The sequence below is a fragment of the Canis lupus genome, chromosome 11, assembly GCF_048164855.1.
Source record: "Canis lupus baileyi chromosome 11, mCanLup2.hap1, whole genome shotgun sequence".
In the NCBI taxonomy this organism is placed as follows: domain Eukaryota; kingdom Metazoa; phylum Chordata; class Mammalia; order Carnivora; family Canidae; genus Canis; species Canis lupus.
This window is the reverse complement of record NC_132848.1, coordinates 22,657,059-22,679,430: the sequence shown is the minus strand read 5'-3', so window position 1 is coordinate 22,679,430 and position 22,372 is coordinate 22,657,059. Positions and strand designations below refer to the sequence as shown.

Genomic DNA, 22,372 nt, shown 5'->3' with positions numbered 1-22,372 from the left:
CGCCACCCTGGCCCGGGTGCGAGGGAGGCCGGGGCCGGCCCAGGCAGGCTGCCTGGACAGTGCGCCCTTTGAGGCCTGACTGGGCAGCCCCCACTGGGGGAGTCCCTCTGCTATGACCTCAGCTGTCCCCTGCTCCCCTCTGTAGTTCCCGGGGGATCTCACCTGCCACTCACCTGCAGGGTCGTCGTTGGCTCCCCTCCCTGCCACACACAGTCCGTACCCAGGTCCTGCCGCTGCCTGGTGTGTCCCTGTCTTGTGCAGGGACGTGTGACCAGGACGTGTGACCACCGTGCAGGCCTCTGCCCTGACTTCCACCCTGTGGGGCTCCTATCCAGCTCCAGGCTGGAGCCCAGTCTCTCCTTCCTGGGACTGGAGAGGCTCCCAACAGCCTGCTCTGGCCCCTGCACCTTGCCATCCTCCCGCCTCGGTGGACTGCAGCACGGCATCGCCTCCTCCTGGGAGCCCTCCTAGCTCCCCACCTGCCCACCGCCCTGTAGTCCCATAGCTCCGAGCTTGGGCAACAACTTCATGGCTTGTGTCTGCCCTGGGAGATGGAGCGTCCCCAGAAGGAGGGGCCAGAACCACCAGCCTGGCCCAGGCTGGGCTCTTGGGAAACGTTTCATGAATGAACGAAACGGGATCCAGAGGCTGAAACGGAAGAAGGGAAGGCTGGGAACCCGCAGTCAGTACGGTGCCATGAGCCACTAGGCTGGCCACGGCGCCCGGGGGCCAAGGCGCTCAGAGAAACAAGGGGGCAGAGCTTCCTTTCTTAACCTCCGTCGTTGTGTTTCCTTTCAGGACTAACATGAGGGGCTTGTGAGCCCACCTCGTCGGGGACAGTGTGGCAGCGCCGGATGGACTGGATGGGCCGGAGCCCTGAGCACCTGCAGCCCACGGAGGGAGGGCTCTAGGTAACTCCAGGCTATGGGAAACCCACAGCTGCTGCTTTGTTGGGGGGCGGGGGTTCATTCGGGAAGATCAGCTGTGAGAGGTGCCCTAGAAGGCACTCAGTGGCTGTGAAAGGTGGACTGTCGGCCCCTCAGGTCCTTGGTGAGTGGCGGCCCGCTCTGTTAATCTAGGTCGAACATTTCCAGTTCATGAATTTCTGGCACGGCCCTGTTGCCTGCTGTGGCTTATGGGGGTCCTCCTCCTCCAGGAAGTCCTCTTGCCTCCTCTCCCTTGGCTGTGAGCTGCCCAGACCCTCTGTAGCACCCACCGCACCCCTCTTCTTTCCTGCCATTCATTGTCACAGGTCTGTGGTGTGCAAGGGCATTGGTGCCCAGACCCTTCCCAGGGCCCTGGTGTCTTTGTCCAGCCAGGGCAGGTCTGAGGCAGCGTCCGTTAAGGCCTTTTACGAAGTGTGTGTCGGGGAGATCACGCTGACCGGTGGGCAGGGGTCTCGGTCCCCCCCAGCTGGACGGTTGGCCTGCTGTGTGACCTCAGGCTACTGTCCCCACTCTCAGCCTCCATTCCCCTACCACCTTGGACATTTTGGGGGGTCTCCAGAAGGTTCCAAGGGGCCAGGTTGGAGCTGCTGCCTTGGGTGTGTGAAAGTGCTCCTGGGCTCTGAGTGGGGACCCCACTTCTGGGGGACCTCCCCCGGGGAAGGGGAGAGATCTATGCATGAAGCCTCTCTGTGAGAAACGGAGCGGCCGGTCGCTGCCCGGGGTGGGGAGTCTGGGTCAGGTAGCATGTGGGGATGTCATGTGGCCGCTCAGCAGATGCGCCAGTGGGAGCCACTGCCAGGTGGGAACACCTTGGCGCGTGTGGGGGCCCCTCTGGGGAGGGGAGTCCGCGCAGCCTGGGCTCAGCAGAGGAGGCCTGTTGGCCGCCTCTTTCTCCTTTTCTCAGTTGTCCAGATCTTACTGAGTGAAGAAAAAAACTCATTTAAATCACAAAACTAAGCTGCCCGACCGGAGTGACCCTGACCCACCCAAATTCTCGCTGCACATTCTCCCCCTAAAAGAGACACGTTTAGGGAAAGAGCAGGAGGTTGCAGTGAGGGCGGCACCATCACTAGGGTACGTCTGGCCCCTTGAAAAGGAGCAGAGGCAATTTTGGGGGCGGGGGGGGCACTGAGAACGGGGAGCATGGAGGGGCCCCTCAAAGCCGATGGTGGTTGCAGTGCCGCGGTGGGACAGAGCCCGCCCTGACATCTCCCTTCGCACCCTGAGTGTTTGCAGTCTGACGTCTGGAACAGACGCCTGTGGAGAGCAGGACTCTTGTCACGTGGGTGCTGGGGCCTGTTCCTTTCCCGTTAGAGGCATCCACATCCCATGCGATGCCCCCCGACTTGGTGGAGCTCAAGATGGGAGTGTGAACGGCCACACATCTGGTGGGGACTCGCTTTTCTAGACCCAGGTCGGTCACCTGTGTGGTGTGGGCAGCTGCCTGGCGGGAGCCCTGGTGCGTGTGCAGGCCGAGCTGTTGGGGGCTTCACGTTTGTTTGTTCTCCGACGTCAGCTTTGTCCAGTAGCCGTAAATGTCGGCTTTTAAGATGCAAAACCCGGGGCTCCGAGAGGCCAGGCTCCTGCAGGCCACGCAGCCCGGGGGATCCTCCGTGGCCTGGTGGGCCCTGCAGCCCAGGCTCCGCCCCAGGTGCCAGCAGCTCTGCCACTAGATGCCGCATCCCCGGGAATGTGAGCCTGCCTGTGACCTCACCTGCCGTGGTAGCCGTTGGCTCCCCGAGTCCCTGCTGGAGCCACGTTGACCCAAATGAAGCTGCAGAGCTGCACCCCTCTCTTGTGCATCTGGCCGACTCTGGCAGAAGGGTGCAGAGGCCCACAAGCTCACAGCCTACTTCTTTTTTTTAAGTTTTTATTTATTCATTCATGAGACACAGGCAGAGGGAGAAGCAGGCGCCCTGCGCGGAGCCCGATACAGGACTTGATCCTGGGATCATGCCCTGAGCCGAAGGCAGACGCTAAACCCCTGAGCCACCCAGGCCGTCCCTTGCAGCCTACTTCTGACACCTCCCAACCTGCTTTGAGTATCTGAGGCGTTGGGAATCGGACGTGGCATGACCCCAGGGCCAGGCCTCAGTCCTCCGCAGGGCGTTTCTGCACATAAATCGAGGGTGTGCTCTGTGCATGACTCATTAGCAACTAGCCCTTGCAGGGAGGATGTTTCTCCTACACGTGACCTCGGAGGGGCCCAATTTAATCTCAAAGAGAAGTATGGACGAGGCAGGCTGAGCCCCCTGGGGGTCCGTGCTCCTGTGGCTCTGGGCCCTGCAGCGTGGCCCACATCAAGGTTCCTGCTGGGGGCTCAGAGCTCCTGCCCCACGGTGTCCACTCAGGACCCACGCCCCAGGCGACTTGGTCCCTGGTAAGATAAGAGATCAAGAAGGAGTTTCTCCAAGATAAAGGCCCAGAGCAAGTTCGCACATGTCCTCGAAGCACCCTGGGGGACAGTAGCAGTGGGCATGCAGTCCAGTGAGCCCCGTTGGGCCTGGGCATGGAGCAGGTATTATCCCTAATCTTGCTTGAGTTCGAAGAGGTATGTGTCGTTGTCCCTAACAGGTGGGGAACCTGAGGCCCAGAGAGGTGAAGGGGCTTGTCCAGAGCTGGAAGAGGCCCCTGGGCTACCCTGCAGATACTCAGGAATGTTCTGGAGACCGGGACATGGGCATGGGCAAGGAGGGGACCAGGGTGGGCGGGGATGGACCTCTGAGACATCCTGCTGGGGCCCGGTGTTGGTTCTGACCAGTCAGGCACCAGCCTCATTGTGCCACAGTCTTTCCAGAGGCCAGAACTGTGTGGGAAAAAGCTGCCGACCCCGTCATCCAAGTGACCATCCCACGGGGCACAGGCTCTGAGAGGGGACGGGCCCCCGTGCCGGGCCCCTGGGTGGTTCTAGGCCCCCCGGCGGGCAGCGATGGTAGGCATCCTTGTGAGCCAGGCCTGGGCGTGGGGCCTCTACTTCTGTCAGCGGCGGTGCCACAGCTCTAGGAGGTGGGCAGGCTCTTGCACGGCGTGGGTGGAAACGGCAGGAGAGGGCGATCTTGTGCCCAGAGCCGCCCAGCATGCAGAGCCAGTGGGTCTGCACCATCCCTGTGCTTCCCCCAACCTGCCTTGTGACTTCTGGGACTTGGGGGCCCAAGTTCATTACTGGCCCTGAGACAGGCGGGGGCCCCTGGCCTCCCTCCCCACGCCGCACACCATGTGGGCTGGTCTGTTGAGGAAGGACAGGTGGACACGTAGCCTGGCTGTTCTGGGCCGTCACTGGGAGAGTGGGTGCAAGGATATGGGGGTAGCAGAAGGCCCCGGGGGAGAGCATTCTCAGTGCTGCTCTGAAGTTGGAAGGGGCACCCAGCCTTCGCATCACCCGCCCGGGGCAGCTGTCCTTGGGACGTTTCCATCCGTGGCCACGTGTGGCTCCCGTGTCCTATGGGGATTGGGCGTGGATCCCAGAGCCAAACCTGCTCCCGAAGCTGGAGCTCTGCTCACCCATCAGGACGTCAAGACAGAATTTTTCCATACCCCTCGTGTGTCCAGAGCAGGTGTGGGGTGGCCACGTCTTGTCTTCATCTCCCCCAGCCCCCCGGAAGCCTGCCTTCTGCTCCTAACACCAGCTAGTTGCATTGAGCTGTTGGCAAAAAGGAGGGCTCCCTTGGCTGCTGGGCCTGTGGGCACCACAGTGTGACGCCCATGGTAGCCGCCCTTGGTGAGCCCCAACCGGGCCGAGCTCGCAGTCCAGAGGAGTGGGTGCGTGCTTCTTTGGGGTGCTTCTTTCCTGGGCAGGCCCCGGTGTGCTGTCCCATCAACTCCAGGTGAGGGCATCAGAGACGCCCTCGCTCAGGGGACTTCCTGACCTGCCCATCCTACGGGCTCAGGCAGATGGGCCTGGGGTCATTAAACACCCGTGCACGCCGGGGCTCCGTTGTGCTGGGAGGAGAGGCGGGGGTCAGGGGCAGGGGCGTCCCAGCCGGCCAGGCCAGGGCTGTGCTGCCTCCGGGCAGTCCCTTCTCGGGGATGCTTCCCTCCTATAAAATGAGGTGGTGAGGTGCTCCATCCCAGAAGCCCCGTCCTGCAGCTAGGGAGTCTAAGGGTGAGAGAGGCTCTAGGCAGTGAGAGGGGAAGCAGGATTAGAACCCAGCACTGTGTGACTCGGGGCCCTGAGTCCACACTGTGTACAGACAGCGCGTCGGGCTCACATTCCTGTAGGCCCCCATCTTCAGGGGTGTTGTTGGGGTTCCACCCAGCATTTGGGGGCTGGGAGTCCAAGCACATCCGGGGACCTACCAGTAGGTCCCCTCCTGCTTCCGGGCCCTTATGAGCCCCAGGCAGAGGCCTGACAGGGAGGGCTGTGAGCCAGCCGGTGACAACTGGGTGACTCAGCGCCAGGGACTCCTGCTTCGGGTGGGACGGGTCCGGGTGATGGGTCCGGGGAAGGTTGCTTTCCTGACCGAGCCTGCTTGCCCCTGGGGATCTGCGGGAGCCTTCCACCTTGCATGGGTGTGGTCAGGACCCCGGGGGCGCTCACAGACGGTGCGGAAGGGGAGCCTCAGTGCCTTCCTCCCAGCTACCCGTTCCCGCTCGGCCTAGGCCAGAGGCAGAGTGGGTCCCGCTGCAGCCCAGCCTGGTTCCTCTCTGCGGTGAGTCGGGCCTGGGTCCGGGTCTGCCGTTCTGTCCTCACGCGCAGGGAGCCAGTCCTGCTTTGGGGAAGCCTGGACCCCAGATGCAAGCCTGAGCCGGAGGCAGGGCAGGAGCAAGAGCCCCGCCTGGGAGTCACCGGGCAGACGCCATCAGGACCTCAGGGCCTGGTGTTCCCGCTCCGTCGGTCTCGGGCTGTTCTCTTGCTGGCTCATCGGGAAAAGACCCGGAGTCCTGTCTAGAGACATTGTTCCAATAGTAGGGGGGCGCTTCCCCGTCATCCTGGGTGCCTCCTGGGTGCCGGGCACTGTGCTAGGCCACGGTGCACGCAGCTGCGTAGGAGCTGGTCACTGCTGCTGCCGAGCTGCCAGCCTTGGCAGGGACAGGCAGCATAAGAATCCATGAGCTAATTTCAGGGGACCCCCAGCCTGGCTACCACCAGAGCGGGGGAGGTCTGTGACCCAGGTGGCATCCCTGGAAGAGGGACCTAAAGGATGGGTAGGAACGAGGCCTTTGACAGCAGGAGGACATTCGGGGCCCAGGGAAGGGTAGGAGCCAATGTGGGTCTGGAGCTAGGGGGTTGAGGCACTGCAAAGGGCCACCCCGTGGTGTGGCACCAGGTGCCACACGCCGTCAGCTCCCTTCCCCTGCAGACACTGGAGATGTGCATGGCTGGGATTTAAGGAAGCCAGTGGTTGGGGTTTGGTTTCAGGTGGGAGTCCAGGTCAGGGCTGGGAGGAGGGCGGTCAGACGAGGCTTTCCTTGGTTCTGTAACCCGGGCACCTGGGCGCCTTGCCTGCTGTGAGTGGTGGGCTGGGCCCATCTGCAGGCGGTTGTGCAGGGTGAATGAGAGGCAGGGGAGGGTCACAGCGAGCCCCCTTCCCTCCCAAGGCCATGTGCCAGCAGGCCTGTGCCGCTGACTCCTTGGTCACCTTGTGTCTTCCAGAACGTGAGCCCTCCCAGACCACTCCCAAGGAGCCAGAACCCATCGTGGACTTCGGGAGACACTCCAGGACCACCTAGCCCAGGTAGATGGTCTTTGCCCTGGGCCAGGGCAGGGAGGCAGCCCGGGAGGTGGGCGGCCTGGCCAGGAAGGGAACACAAGCCCATCTTTCAAAAGAGCCCAGCACCAGCCCTGCAGACCCCAGTCTGCAGCCAGGCCCACCCTGCCCAGAGTTCCTGAGGGATTAGCTTGGCCCTGGGCAGGTGAATGAGACCCTGCTCCAGGACCAGGAGTGAGGAGCAGAGCCAAGGATTCCCTGGCCTGCTGTGTGCCATCGCCTCTCAGTGCGTCCTCTGTCTGCCCTGCGGCCTGAGTGCTCTGATTCGCCCCCTCCAAGCAGATGGAATCAGGGAGGGCCGAGTTTGGCACAGAGACTCTCCTGAGCGAGCTCTGGGCCATTGCCACCTGCGGTGGTGCCAAGGGATGGGCACGCCCAGCCCCCCAGCTGTGAGCCGTCCTCCTGGACAGGCTCCTACAGAGCCTCGGTCTGCTCGTCCGTAAGGCTGGGGCGGCAGTTCCTCCTGGGGGAGTGTTGGGGACACACAATAAATCCCAGAGCATTCGTGGCTTCACTGAGAGGGCCAGGGGACGGGACACAAGTCTTGCACACGGTGGGCACCCAGGAAGCACAGTGGTTTATGCTTCACTGAAAGGCAGGAGACCCTCCCGGTGTTTGGCCACCGTGGTGCTTTTCTGGCCCCTCCCTCTGCCGAGCTCAGCACGGTCCAGTTCCCTACATTCATTATTTCGGGTTTACGTGTGCTGGTGCTAATAAGTGAGATGAGATGGTGGGTCGAGGCAGACTGGGGGCTTGTGTGGCCAGGGGCCTAGTTGACTGCATCTCTGAGGCAGCAAGGAGAGGCTCCGTATCCCAGGAACCCAGGCCTGCTACGGCCACGGGTTAGTTTCATGACCTTGGGGAGACACCCAAGTAGGGGGAGGTCTGCACCCTGATCTGAAGATCTGAGCAGCTCTGTGTGGGGGTCATGGTCCATTTGCACAACAACAGGGTGGGGAGCCTCCTGCCCATAGCAGGTGCCGTGTGGGGCAGCAGAGCCGGAGGCTCTCTGTCCGTGCCTTTTGCAATGTCCAAGGACAGCACCTCCATCGCCGGGGTCAGCCTGGGGGCAGCCTCGCCAACCCTGAGGGCTCACGGGAATGCCCACATCAGGGCAGGGGACGAAGCCGCAGTTTCCAGGTCAGACCTCCTCGGTCACAGACCTACCGGGCCTTCACTGCTGTGTGGTCTTGGGGAAACCATGGCTTCTCCCTGGGATTCTGTTTTTGCATTTGCAAAAGAGGCATCCTGACCTCTTCCTGTGTGCCCTGGCCCCACCAGGTATCAGTAGGAGCAGAAGAGGGAGCCTCTTCTGGCCAAGAAGTGGGGGTTCTGGCTTAGGATCAGTCCTAATCCACTACTTGCAAGATGAAGCGTACACACATAGCCCCCACTGATCATATGGGTGGACAGGGGACCGAGATGTTAGATATTATGTTCTGTCACATAAATAAATAAATAAATAAATAAATAAATAAATAAATACACACAAATATAAAAATACATATACCTCTGTTAGAGTTTAGAGCAATATAGACAATGCAGAAAATAAAAATAAACAGGAAATTAGGGCAAAGGGAAAATTGAAGGTAGCCCTAAAAGAAGCCATGTCACATAGAAGTCTCCGGTTGTTGGTGAAGACCTGTGAATTCAGCGCTGAGCATCCTAGCAGCCCAAGCAAAGAGGAAAAGACTGTCCTTTGCAGGAAGTAGTGTTCAGGGAGCACCATCTGCAACGGTCATGCTGGGGATGCCGAGAGAGCCGCCTGGTGCCTACGCTCCCTGACACCCTGAGGCCCTGGGCGAGGGCAGGGGGTGGGGAGGGTGCGCGCTCACGCTCAGCACAGCTGTGTTTCTCTCATCCTCCTGAACGCCTCCCACACTGCGTCATCTGATTCTCCCCAACCCTAAATGCCTTGGTTGGGAGAGAGGCAGCGAGGGGCCCCGGCCAAGCCATGAGGCCTCGCCGAGTCTGATTTTGAACCTGCGTCTCAATGGCTCCGGGTCCTGCCCCTACACCTGCCGCCAGCTGCGGCCCCCTGGGGATGGATGCCCCCAGAAAACTGGGGTGTGTCCTTGCCAGTGTTTTGGGCGTGAAGTCACACCGATGCAGCAGCTTCATGGCCCTTGGGGTCCTTGCAGTGGCCTCCCAGGGTCTCAGGGCAGGGTGGGCGGGTGCTGCATGCCCGCGCAGTTGGGGTCTCCTTCCTGAGACCCGGTGTCTCTCTCTCTGTCTCTCCTTCCAGGACTCATACCTTCTTCCAGCCACCCTGTTCTGCAGCAGAGCCCTGAAGCTCAGACGACCGTGCCTCCCTCAGGTCAGTGCAGCATTTCTAATCTTGCAAGTCAGGGCTCCCTGCTCCCTCCCCAGGTACCACCCTGGGGATGGGACACACACATGCACACACCCACAGGGCTTGCAGAGCACCGAGGAGCCAGCTGGGCACTGCCCGCACATTTGCACAGGCTCCGCTGGGTCTGCTCCAGCCTCGGCCCTGACCTGCCTCCAGCCTCTTTCTGTAGCTGAGGGACCAAGTTCTGCCAGAAGTCAGGGGCTTGCCCAGGTCTCTTACCCCAGGAAGCTGGACTCAGGCCCGTGTTTGTGGCTCCCTTCTGCACAGAAGTTGTGTGAAGCTCCTTTTGCAAGGAGCCATCTGTCTCGGGAGTCCACGGTGGGAGAGCTCGGGCCAGCTGCTGGGGACTGCTCGGGAGTATCTTTGGAGTGCACAGAGCTCAGGGGCTCAGCAGGTGAGAAGGCCCTTGGCCTGCCACTCCCTCTCCCGGCAGCCCCATGGCCCTAATGGCGGCCTGTTGTGCTCGGAGCCCCCTGCACACACCCTGCTCCTCCCCTGAGAGCCCGGCGCCCCATGCAGGCGGCAGGGCCCACTTGGCTGATGCTAGGCTCCTGGGGAGTCGGTGGGGCCATGTGGGCCAGACAGGCGTCCCCTCCCCTCCCCTCCCCCGCTGTTGCCATGGCCAGGGCAGACCTGCCCCCCAGGTCCATGTGGAGAGGACCCCAGGCTGTTGCGTCTGGGCTCAGGAGCCCTCTGCCATCTGGGCCTCATGTGTTTACAGGTCCAGCTTGCCCGCAAGACTCTGCAGATGCTGCCTCCAGGGCTTTTGTGTCTGCACGCAGAGCCTACCCCAGCCGGTGCCCAGGGTGGGGGTGGAACTGGGTTGGGGAGAGGGGGAGGCCCACAAAGGCCATGGGACAGAGGGAAAAGGGGACCCAGGGCGGGTAACAGGGGAAGGGGAAGAACAGAGTAGAGGCAGAGAGAAAGCAGGGCAGGGCACGGCACGGGTAAGAGACGACATTGAGCAGAGGGCCAAGGAGCTTGGGGGTGCTGTCGCTGGGGAAATGGACCTGAGGGTGCAGCTGGTCCCAGATGTCCCCAGGGCCCGCGGGGCTCTGCCCAAAGCCATCTAGGTTCTTTCCTGGGGGTCCACTGTGAAATCCCCCAAAGCCCCCGGAGGTACACCCTCCTGCAGGGCAGGCACCAGTATGTGCAGCTGGGTCCTGCCTCCAAGCCCTGAGCGGAGGCCACAGGGGTGCATCCCCAGGAACGCGTGGGGGTCCAAGGAGGCAGGGCCAGCCCACCTGGGGTGCTAGAAGGGCTCTGGGGCCAGGGGAACGGGGTCCGTGCATAGCCGCCGAGGCCCAGGACAGGTGGGGAATTGCCTGGGTGGAGGACAGGCCTGGGGGTGGGGGGACTCTCCCAGGGCAGGACCCGTATTCCCCATACCGTGCGGTGGACAGAAGACAAGGCCAGTGCATGCAGTAGGTGCTTACTCTGTCCTCAGGCAGCAGGATGACCGTACAGCCCAGTTGCCACAGGTGTGAGAACATGCTCAGGGCCAGAGGGGAGGACCACCCCTCCTGCGTGCACACATGCCCTCCCACGGCCCAGCGGACCAGCAAGGTGCAGCCAATCGTCTCCATTCTGTGCAGCCAGAAACGGAGGCCAGGGACCGTGAAGAGCTCGGCTCTGGCCTCATCTGTGGTCCCGGAGGGTCATCGGGATGATGGAGCCCCTTCGGGATGCTGAGCTGGGAGATGCCAGAGGTTTATGGGGAGCAGTGACTCGGTTGGTGGGATCTGTGTCTGAACTGACTCAGTATCGTTGTCCTTGAAGTCGGCCTGGATGTGGCCCGGGGTGGGGAGAGGTCTGCTCAGGGGAGGCTCCCTCCATCTCTGGGGCCTTGGCCGTGCTAAGCCCCTGCTGCCTCCCCCACGCCCGGTAGGACAGGAGCCGCGCGCCTCTGCTCAGCACCCAGTGGCAGCTGGTTCTCTGAAGGGATGTGGCCCCGCCGTCCCCAGCACCCCAGGTTCCTGTGGACAGACGGTGTGGACAGACAGGCTGCCCTGTTCCTCAGAGGTTGGTGTGGACGGGCCTGACGCCCCACGGCAGAGCCACTGCTCCGAGGCTGACCCGTGTGTGGTGCCCACGGCCGAGGAGGGCAGCAGTTCATTCTAATGCCCGGTGCCCAGATAGCACAGCCTTTATTTACCAGATAGAAATTAGGGCCTTGAGAACACTCTGCACTCGGTCTTTTTGTCCCAGTGAGAATGTTGACAAGGTGCGGAATGATGGGCATCGCTCAGTGCTTGCTCGCCGAGTCTGAGCAGCACTCTGGCTGGGGATAGTTAATGCTGAAACGTGTGGGGAGAGGCGCCAGGCGAACCCTCTCGGGCCGGTGGCAAGGAGGGCCTGCCCTGCCAGCTGCCCCCCGACATGGCCACCTTCGATTCGGTGCCTGTGAGTGTGCCAGGCCCTGAGCCGGACGCCCCTCCTCTAAGAGCCATCGCTCTGCTGACGGCCTTGCTGGGTGGGTGCCCCGGGGGAGCATATGCTCCGGGAGGTCAAGGGGCGGCGGGGTCGGGGCCTGGCCCCAGCCAGCTCAGGGGCAGAAATGCGTCTGGGATCCAGGAGCGGGTGGCCTTTCTGCCATGTTGGGCTGCTGGGTCCTGAAAGGCAGCCTCCAGCGGGGTGGGGTGGGGGGAGTGGACAGGAGGCTGGGGACGGGGCCTCCAGCTCAGGGCCTCCATGGAATGGTGCCCGGGGTGAGGAGTCTTCTCGCTGGAATGAAACCAAGAGGCTCCCAGACCGGTGGGGCTGGCAGTGCTTGGGGCTGCCATCTGTGCTGCCCTGGGTTCCCTCCCCTGTCTGCGCTCGGCTGGACACTTGGCCTCGGGCATCTCCCCGGTTGGAGGCCTTATTCTCCGCTGACCGTGGAGCTGGAGGGTCAGCAGGCCAGCTCTGGGTGGGGAAGCACGAGCTCCTGTCGGCTCCAGCACGCCTGGATCCGAGCTGCTCTTGTCTGAGAACACGAGTCCATTTCGCCTGGCTGGCCTTGGAGACCCGGGGGACCCAGAATGGCCTTGCTGTCATCTCGAGGAAGAGAGAGGGAAGGTCTCTGATGTGGGGCTTGCCTGGGTCACCTAGCACAGAGGGGTCCAGCCCTTAGCAACCGAGTCACCTGGCTCAGTAAATGGAGACGTCTGTGGGTTTCTGTTCCCTTGTGCCTGGAGCACAGGACGGGATGACGGCTGTCTTGGCTGCGTGTGGGGGAGAGTAACTTAGCCTCTCTGTGGTTGTTCGTGCTCTGCAGGTCTGGCCGTAATGGGGACTGACTGGCACTCAGCACGGTGGGCTCAGGCTGGTGCCCGGCATGTGGCCGGTGCAGGCTGTTTGCATTTGCCCCATTTTCAATAGGAAGCATATGCCCTGGCAGTGGTATGCACGTTTGCAGCCATCTCGGGCAAGTGGGGACTTGAACCAGGGCAGTGAGTCCTTCTCATCCCCTTGGGGTGGCTCCCGAGGAGAAGCTGCCCCGAGGAGCGGTCCTCAGTGAGGACAGCACCTTGTCATGCTCAGCTGGTTGTCAGGACAGCTGTGGTCACACAAGCAAGAGGGACCGTGGCACCTGCCCTCCAGACCACGTGCGTCCCCACGGCAGGAAGGGCTGGGCTTCCCTCCCGATTCCACTCTCTCCTGTAACTTGACGTGGGCCTGGGCTCTCCCTGGACCCAGTGCCCTTCAGGAGCCGCGCACCGGCCTCGGCCAGAGCCAGGCCCTGACGACCCCCTGGTCTTAGTCTGCTGGTCTGTAAAGTGGGATTGGTTCAACCTCGGGTTTTCACTGGGCGCAGGCGGGGAGGGGCGGCCTGTGGCTGGACCCGAGGCCCCCAGAGCAGTCCTGCTGGTCGCTGCCGCACGTCTGGGGTTCTGAGTGAGCCCAAAGACGTGGAGACCACGGGCAGGGCAGAGTCAGAGAGACACGGGCTCTTGGTGCCTCCCGGTCGCCGAGCACGCTGTGCTCCAGGGAGGCTTCTGGTCTGGCGGGTGTTTGCTGGGACAGTTCCTTGTGTCCCCAGAGGGACACAGACCAGGGGTGGGCTGTCACCCGGCAGATTCAGAACAGGGCCCTTGAGGCTTGAGACGTGGCCGGCTTGGGGCCCCCATCAGGCAGGGCCTCTGGTGCCACAGGAGCTCGGGAAGGGGTGCGGCCCGGCGTCCCTGGAGCCGCCCTGCCCGGTGTCCCCTGGCACTGCCCTGGCATGGCCGGTCCTGCCAGCTGTCCGTGCGCCTGCCGGCGGCGGGTGGGCACAGGCTGCCAGCCCGGCCCGCAGGCTGGATGTGCTGGGATGTCCCTGGAATGCAGGGCAGCCCTCGGGCCATCTGCTCAGGGGCCACCCCGCCGGCGGCCGGTGAAGACCGCCCTTTGAGGGTCTGGGGCACAGGAGGATTTTCGTCCTGCAGGCGCCTCCGTTCAGCCCTGCGTCTCCGTGTCCCCTCGAGTGCGGCCTCGAGTGAGCCCTGGGCGGGAGGTCGTCCCCAGGACCACCCGGGCTCCCCCAAGGGGTGAGGGAGCTCGGGGGGCGGGGGCAGGAGGCAGGCTCCGGAGAAGGCACTGCCGCCCGCCTCTGGCCAGGCCCTCCTGGACCTGCGCGCCCGGCGGGAGGCCGCGCTTCAGGAGTGGACGGTCCTCCTTCCCGCCCCGCCGCCGCGGCCTTTGTCTTCCCGGGCTGCACAAAATGGCCGCGGCAGCCCTCCGCCATTTTGTGTGAGGCCGGCGGGCGGCGGCGGGCGGCGGGCGGCGGGCGGCGGCGGGCGGCGGGAGGAGGGAGACCACTGCCCGCCCGGCTGCCCCGAGTGGCCTGGACGGAGCCCAGCAGCGGCCCCCGCCCCAGCCCGGCCTTGGCCGCGGCCGCCCTGGGCTTGGCACCGGCGCGTCTTGGCAAGGCAGCCGGGAACCCCGGCCCTTCACCCGGCCCGGCCCCCTCGCCGCCCCCCGGGCTTCCCTGCCGAGCAGACGGAGATGCTGCGAGCAGAGCCCAGAGGAGCTGTAATTAAAGCCATGCTCCTGGAGGGAGTCCTTGGCAGCCACCGAGCTGCTCGGACAGTTCTGGAAATGACGCGGCCCCGGGGGGGGGCTCCCGGACCCCGGCAGCAGGACCCGCTCCCTTCCGGCCCCGCGGGGAGAGGACCCGGCTCAGGCCTGCGCTCCGGGCTGGACGCGGCTCGGGCCTGTCCTCAGGGCGCGGGACGGGGCCTCCTGGACGTGAGCCCCGGCCGAGGGCCGCTCGCAGCCGGCTTCACGGGCTGGAGCCAGCGGAGCCTCCTCATCCCCGTGGCCGGGCCCCGCCGCGCCCTGCGCCGTCCTGTGTCCGCAGGCCCCACTTCCTGGAGCACCTCCCAGGGCTGGGAGCAGCCCCCGCCTCCAGCCTCCGGCTCGGCTCCTGCTCTGCGCGCCCCAGGGAGCGGGGTAGTAGCCCCCACGGCGCCGCAGGCGGAGGCCGCGCAGCATCCCGGGAGTCTCGGCCGCAGGGACCCGCGGAGCGGCCAGAGGACACGCCGCCGTCTCTGGAGCCAGCCCCGGGCAGTGGGGCCACAGCCGCCTGGCAGGTGGCGGGAGCAGTGGGCAGGGCTCGCGGACCCTAGGGCGACGAGGTCCTCGAGGGGCCGCCTGCCTCCTAGAGGGGGATCATAGAAATTTCCTTGTCTGGCCCCAGGAGTGGCCGGGAGTGGCGTTCGAGGACAGCATGTGCCTTTTAAAGGGGCTGAAGCCGTTTCCCAGGGAGTTGTGTCAGGCTGAGCGGGGGTAGCCCTGGCCATGGCTGAGGGTCACCTCCACCCCGTCAGGGGACACCCAGTAGAGCATGCGTGGAGCCGGCTGGGGCCTCCCCAGACACCTGTGGCCCAGCCCGGCCCTTGAGGTGGGGAGGCTTGCTGGACGCTGCCCCAGGCCCTTCCCAGATGCGCTCTCCTTGCGGTTCCCAGAGAGAACGTTCTGTCACCATGAAGTGAGGTTTACTCATACCCTGGCTCCCCCCAGGAAAGCCCTTGGGACCAGGTGGTGGCCACGCGCCAGGCCAGACGCACCAGCTCCTGGGGGAACGTGGAGCCCCTCGGCAGAATGACCGTCTGGGGGGACTGCTGCAGCTGGGGCGGGGTCCCTGCCAGACGTTGTTAATGACAGGTGTGCATCTGGTGCCCTCCCGTGCCCGCCGCCACTCGTCTCGCAACCCAGGCTGCAGCCTAAATGGAGAACATTTCAGATGCACGCTCGCCCTTGAGGTTAGTGCTGCTGCCCAACGATGAACACCATGCGGAGATGCCCACGGGATCACAGAGGGCTCTGCGTGCTTGCCTCTCCCTTGGGAGTCCCAGCTCCCCCCACCCCCGCGGACACCCTGCCCCAGGCACGGAGGCACCCCCAGCATCCTCCTGATGGCCCCGGCATCCTTGTCCCACTTGCAAGGGCAGCTGAGGCCAGAGGTGCTGGCTCGCCCAATGCTTATCATTGCTTGGAGCCACAGCAGAGGTTGGAACCCTGACCCAGGGGACCTCGGAGCCAGGTGTCCCTTCCTCCCCCAGGCCCGTGGCCCCCACGGATGCCGGTGTGTCAGCCTACCCGGCTGGAGCCTGTGCCCTGGCTCCCCAAGGGCTGCCACCTGTGTGCCTGGCCTTTCTCTGGGCTCCAGGCACCCCTGCGGGCCTGGCCCCGACCCTGGGGAGCGGCGTTCACTAGGCCAGCCCGGAGGTCCCTGGGCACAGGAAAGCGGGGAGCTGGAGCGTCGGACACAGGCTGTGGAGGTGCCTATCGTGGTGGGGGGTGGGCAGCTGCATAGGGAGGGTGCACAAGGGAACACTTCGGGCCCCAAGACACGGAGCGCTGGGGTCTGTCCAGACCCGTGGGGGGCTGGCACGGGGGCTCTGGTCTGGAGGTGCCAGTTCCCCACCCGCATGGCTTGAAGCACCCAGGGGTACGTGGGGCTCTGGGAGGAGCCTCGCGCCAGAGAAATTTGGATTCCCGATCCGGTTTGGCTACTCCAACCCTGAGGTGTGCTGCTGGGGGCAGCGGGGCCCTGGGCTGGTGCTGCTGGGGCCCGAGGCAGGAGAAGTCAGCACCCAGGTCCGTTCTGTCTTCAGGTTTGAGGTTTTTACACCGTGGATGTTTTTGTGTTGGTTTTTAAGAACTTGACAGTATTTGTCTCAGTTGCTGAGTTTGGGCGCCGCGTAGATCATGCGCTCCGGGGTGGGAGTCTCCCCGCCTCCTGGCCGTGCCAGGCCCACGGTGGGCACACGGCCCCGGCCTGAGTCGATCAGGCTGCTACCTCCTTAGCTTTATGGGCTGCGTTTTCAGGGAGACCCGTCCCCCGCCGAGGGCCCCCGGATGCCACCCCCACGTCTTTTTCCCAGACTCCATTGTTGGCACGGCTTGCCGAGCAGAAACACTGGCCGCTTTATGGGGAGAAACCCAATCGGGGCGGCAGTGGGGGGCGGCCCCGGAGGGGGGGTTCCCGGCTCTCGGTGGCCCCGAGCCAAGCCCAAGGTGACTGCGGGGTGACACCGTCTGTCTGCCTCTCTCACTCCAGACATCCACCCGGCCCTGAAAGGGCCACCTGCCCACTAAGGCCTCCCACACACCTGTCCCCGGCTGGCCTGGCTCCTCCCACCCGGGGCTGCCCAGCGCCCTGCCCGCAGGCGGACACTGCAGGACCGGGTCTGGTGGCTGGCAGGGCGACTGCCGAGTTCTCACGCCCCGGCGGCCCTGCTCGGGGAGCCCCTTCCATGGGGCGTTACTGCCACCCCTGCCAGCCGTCATCTGGGCTGACTGGGAAGGGTCCCCTTGGCTCTGTCTCAGGATTCCTGCCATCTCCCCCAAGAAAAAGAGGGTCCTCCCCAGGCCTAGGCCTGTGCTGGTCCCTGGGAATGTGGGGCAGGTAAGGCCCAGCAAATCTGCCCCTCCACCTCGGACACCCCAAGTCGGGGCCGTACCCCACTCACTCAGAAATGTCTCCGCAGATGGGCCAGAGACCCAGAAATGGAAGTCCTCACCCTCACCTCCCAAAAAACCCGTGTTGTTGGCTAAAGAAAACCACATTTTGCGTGAACCCCTTCTTGGTATAGGCAAAGCCAGAGTGGGGACCCTGCTGGGGGTCACGATCTCTGCTTCCTGGTCACCGAGAGAAATAATGCAGCAGGTGTGCAGGGAACCCGCCCAGGCCCCCGGGAGAGAGGAACGCCGCCGACGACCACGGGCACCTCTCCCACCTGCCACACCACCTGCCGCAGTGCTGGGTCTTCCGGGCAGGAGGCCTGGGGCCCCAGAGAGTACGGCTGGTCCCTGAGCTGGGGCAGAGCTGGGACGCCCCTTGGGGGCCTCCCCAGTGTCCAGACAGGAGACAGGGCCCTCGTGGGCAGGAAGCTGGAACAGCTGGGGTGGTCGCCCTTGGCAGAGGACAGAGACGGGCTGAGGAGGGTTGGGGGGCCGGCACCGGGCAGGGACTCGGTGGGAAGAAGCAGAGGCACAGGTCCCGTGGGTCGGGCCCCACGTGCAGCATCCCGAGTTCAGCTTCCATGCCCTGCAGGTGGTCAGCGCTCCGCCGTGTGCGTGTCTTACACCCGTGTCCTTTATTTTGAGGATCCGTGTTGCCGTCTCCCCTCCGTCCTGCAAGTCCTGGGTGGGCATCTGGCTGGAATGGGCCAGAGCTAGGTGGGGTCACGATCGATCAAGCGAGCCCTGGCTGAGGCCTCCGGGCAGGTCTTGGGAGCCCCTTCCTTGGGATTTCTGCCCTCGGGAGGATCCCAGGCCTTGCTTGCCACGGGGCAAGAGCCTTGGCCTGGCCAGAGCCTTCTCTGTAAAGCGGGGAGCTTGTCTCCCCACTCCTGGGTCCTCCTAACTCCAGGCCCCAGAGCGTCCGTGCAGCTTGATGTGGCATTAGCCACCCAGCACTGGGACATCAGCGGCCCTGACCATCCAAAGACAAGGCCCGGGTCTCCGTCGTCTCTGAGCCAGAGCTGTGCAGCCCAAGGTGGCCACGGAGGCTCCTCTCCAGGCCCCTGCAGGGAGCATGGGATTCGCGGGCTGGTGGGGCACGTCTGGGGAGGAGACACAGAGCTCTGGCATGGCTTCTGGCATGGCTGAGGCCTCTCCCAATCCTGACGCTGGTTACTTTTTTTATAAATCCCGAACAGGTCAAGAAGTGGTGCTGATCTGGGGGCTCCTGTCCACAGTTGGCCTTCCTCTCAGTGAGTGCACCCCCACAGTCTGGCCTGCTCTTTCCCGCCCGGCCTGAGCCCACAGGGTCCTCGCCCTGCCATCCTGCGGGAGACGGGTGAGCGGGTCTGCTGCCCCAGCCTCAGTGTGGGTGCACCCCAGGGGGGCTCGCAGGATGGCCCAGATGGCCCCTGGCACCACCGCACGCCTCTCCGACCGTCCTTGCTCCGGAGACTTCAGAGCAAGGAGGGATGTGGTCAGAGCTGTGTCCCTCCTGTTCGTCTCCAGGTCCTGCCACCAGACATGGGGGTCCCTAGGCAGAGATCTAATGGTCCCACCGCCAAACCTCTGCCCAGGCTGTGTCCTCTGCCCTCAGCTGTGTCTCTCCTCCTCCTGCCACCCTTCAGCAGGTTCCCCCAGTGATGCCCACAATGTGCACATGCTGCACTCGTGACACCGTCCCCTTTGACGGTTCCCTCTGGCCTCCACCATGACTGGCCGTGGCCCAAAGGAGATGTGATGTGCTCTGTTGCAGAGTCTGAATGAAAGAGGAGTGCTCAGCCCCGACCTGCTCTGCACGTGAGGACTCTTCTGTCCCTGGGGCCCACCGTCCAGGTGCCCTGCTTGCCTTCAGGGCCCTTTGGGGCCAGCAGTGCTCGAGGTAGCCCCTTCTCTGCCCAGCCGTGAACCAGCGCTCGTATGCAGTCCTAACGCACCCAGGACCGATCCTCGACATGAGATGCCGCACGGTGAGTCTAGCCTAGAACAAGAACAAAGGCCCAGTGAAGGAAACCAGGGCACATGGGCCTGTCCCAGGCTGAGCTGGAGGCCGCCGGAGTGGGTGCTTGTGGTGACAGCCAGTGCGGAGCACGGTGTGTGTCTCCTTCTAGCCTCCCCTTCTCTCCCCGTCTCTCCCCACCCTGGGGGGCCCAGCACATGGGCTGGCCTGATGTACAGTCTGTGTCTCCAGCTGGGGCTGGGGCCCTCCTGGGGTTAGCACGGAAGGCTTCGGAGCAAAAGCCCAGGCCTAGGGAGGACAGGCAGGTGCAGATTGCAAGGCAAGGGGTGTCAGAGTCTGCGCAGTGGCACACACGTGGATTCCAGCCCTGGTTAAGGGTGGCCTGGTGCTACCCAGACGCCCTGAGGGCTAGCTCCTGCACTGACCCCATGTCTCGGTGAGGAAATCTAAGCCCTCGAGGGCATGAGATGCGCCCAGAGAAGCACAGCGAGGAGGCCAGCCTGGCTTTGCAGCCAGCTCCACCTGCAGGGCTCCCCCCCTGCCTCGTGCCACCCTCCCCCTGCTGGCACCAGAGGTCAGAGCCAGGAGGGCCCTGCAGTGTGCAGGCATAAGGGTCTCAGCAGCTAAGTCTGAAGCCCAGAGATTGGGTCAGGCATAGGGTCCCTCCCCCAGAGTCCCCTGGGCGTTCATGGGGGACCCCTGGGCCGGGAGCCAGGTCCTTGGCCCAGTTTTCCCCCCAGTAATGAGTCTAACAGTCACTCACCTCACAGAGCTGCTGGGTGGGCTCCAGGATGCCCGGGGCTCGTTCAGGGAGCGGCAGCTGCCCCTGCCTACGGGCCTGGGCATGAGACCTCCCTCTGCAGCAGTGGGCAAGGCCCCGCCCAGCACGGCCCAAGAGCAGACCCCCTCCCCGACCCCGACAGGGGGCCCAGGACCCCACCCCCCGGCCCATCGTCACTGCAAGACAGGATCAGCAATCCCAGCCTCACTGGGCCTGCAAGGACCTTGCGGCACTGCCCAGCCTGGGGCCTGCCCAGAGGAGGCAGCCTGCTGGGGGTGTCGTGGGGGGTATGGAAGGAGGGCCGGGGGCTGGGGAGCTCAGAGCACTCGGACTACTTCACTAGGCGGAAAGCAGACTGTCCTCATCTCGGCTCTGCCACCTGCCAGCTGTGACGGTGTGAAGGTGATGCTATGTCTCTGGGCCCTGGTGTGCTCACCTATCAGATGGGTTGAGAGTGGCATCTATGTCACCAGCTCTGCCTCAGGGTCCCCCCAGGAAGGTGGTGGCCGTGGTGGACACTGATCCAGGCTGGCTGTGCCCTCGAGCCCTGAGTGCAGAGCCTGCCAGGGTCTCTCCAGTTCTGCCCCAGGTGCCTTCCCCAGAGGAGTCAGGTCCCTTTTCTGAAAGAAGAGTGTCCTGTGGCCTCTGCTGAGGTGGGGACGCTCAGGTCACTCTGGGCGGCAGCAGGCTGAGCAGAGCGCATGTGCAGGGCATCACTGCCTGTCCAGCGGGTGGAGGGAGCAGGCTCTAAGGCCCCCAGTGGGTCCTGGGGCAGCCGGAGAGGGGCTGGGTAGCCAGGGGGACACTTGCAGCGCCTTTTTAGACACACGTTGGCTTCCAGCAAACAGTGGCCTTCCTCCCGGTGTCGCCAAGGCAGGAGACTACCCGTGGGAACATAACGGCCCCTCCTGTCCCAACGGGGGTGATCCAGCCATTGCAACAGTTCCCGCAAGGCCTGGCCCCTCCCTCCCTACATCTCTCTCTTTTTTTCCCTCGGGTTTGGGTTTGTGGTTTTCTCCCGCCTTCGTGGCTGCTCCGGGGGTTACAGCCCAGGGCCTCTGCCCACCTGCCTGCCCGGCTCCCCGTGCCCTTTGGCCCTGCAGCCGCCCCCCCACTCCAGGAGGCGCCTCTGGAAGCCACGACGTCCGTCCGTGTGCCATGACCAACGGCCCTTTGGGGTGAGGTAGTAGGTTGTATAGTTTGGGGCTCTGCCCTGCTCTGGGTAACTATACAATCTACTGTCTTTCCTGAAGTGGCTGTAATATCGCCGATGGACAGCACCTAGGACCCTGGCTGGGGAGGGATGTAGGTGCAGTTGGGGAGGGGCAGCAGCCGCGGGGGCGGGGGCAGTGGCTGCTGCGCACTAGGTCTGGCAGGCCGAGGTTCCACTCACTGTGTGACCTTGGGCAGGTCTTTTGACCTCCCTGGGCTTCACTTTCCTCCTCTGCGAAATGGGGACGAATGAGGATTGCAGACGGTACTGTGTGAGGCGTGCAGGGCAGGGGAGGGCTCAGAGTCGACCCTTCTGTCCCCCTACACTGTCCTGAGAGCTGGGGGGGACTGAGGGGACAGTTTTTGCCCTGCCTGCCTCCGCTCCCCACCCTCCCACCCCCTGCGTATGGACTGTGGCCTTGGCTCCATCCCCATGGCCAGCAGTGGGCATCGGGAGGAGCAGCCGTGGACTTAGGACGAGGCTGGGGTTGCAGGGCAGACCCCCAGGGGGAACCTCAGCACACCCCCCAGCGCCCTCCCCAGCCTGCCCAGCTCAGCGTCAGGCCTCTGGTCAGCAATGGCACCTCCACGGAGGGGGGCCGAGGCTGCCCCGTCCCTGCCGCTCAGCACTGCAGGCAGGATGTTAGGGGAGGCTCTGTGAGCACCGTGGCCCTGGGGACACGGGCTCCTACATGCCGCCCCCCACAGCTTGCAGGGGGATGGAGTGGGCTGTGCCACGTGTGCCATCTGCACTATCCCTCCTGCCCTGCGCCTGCCCAGCCTTCCGGCTCAGCTCTGGTGGCCACCAACCGCCAGGCAGGGACCGGGGCTGGGCATGGGGCAGGGGCGGGACAGCGGACCCTCCCGCACCCCGGGCACCGGCGGGGTGAGGTAGTAGGTTGTGTGGTTTCAGGGCAGTGATGTTGCCCCCTCGGAAGATAACTATACAACCTACTGCCTTCCCCGAGGAGCCCAGCGACACGTCCCCACGGGAGGGCCGCCCCCATGCCCAGCAGGTGACTCCGGGGGCCCCGGGCCACGGGCCAGGTGGGCGGGAGGCTGCAGCATGCACACCTCGGCTTCAATAAAAGCTGTTCTGATGAGAATCTGGAGTCGTGCCCTGTTCATTCCCAAAGCCCCGGGACTGGGTGATGGAGGGCGTGCGCCTGTGGGCGCTGTCGTGGGGCGCATCGGCCGGGAAGGGGTGTGCATGACGTGACTGTGGAGCCGTGGCCAGGAGGTACTCCCGGCCTGCCATCCAGCAGCCTGTGGGCCCTTCCAGAGGGTTCCGTCCTGGACCCCAGGCCCCAGACATGTCACTCAGCCCCCCTCCTGCGAAGAGACCTCCGAGAACTCCTTGCCGGGGGCGTGGACGCTGATCAGCAGCTGCAGGCACAGGCCAGGGCCCAGCCTCCAAGGCCACTTCAACACCTGCTGCTCTGTCTCAGCCCGGGAGCTCCCCATCCTGTGCCCGGCTCCCTC

The 22,372-nt window shown here is 64.3% G+C and overlaps 1 long non-coding RNA gene across 2 annotated transcripts in view; it reads left to right on the top strand.

The window, feature by feature from the left end:
- LOC140642655 (uncharacterized) overlaps positions 1-21,996 on the top strand; it is a 40,051-nt gene extending 18,055 nt beyond the window's left edge. For both annotated transcript variants that reach the window (XR_012039072.1, XR_012039073.1), the window contains exons 2-5: positions 799-911; positions 6,541-6,622; positions 8,901-8,972; positions 18,137-21,996. This is a non-coding gene — a long non-coding RNA (uncharacterized lncRNA). The remainder of the gene's footprint in view (positions 1-798; positions 912-6,540; positions 6,623-8,900; positions 8,973-18,136) is intronic.
- Positions 21,997-22,372: the final 376 nt, after the last annotated feature.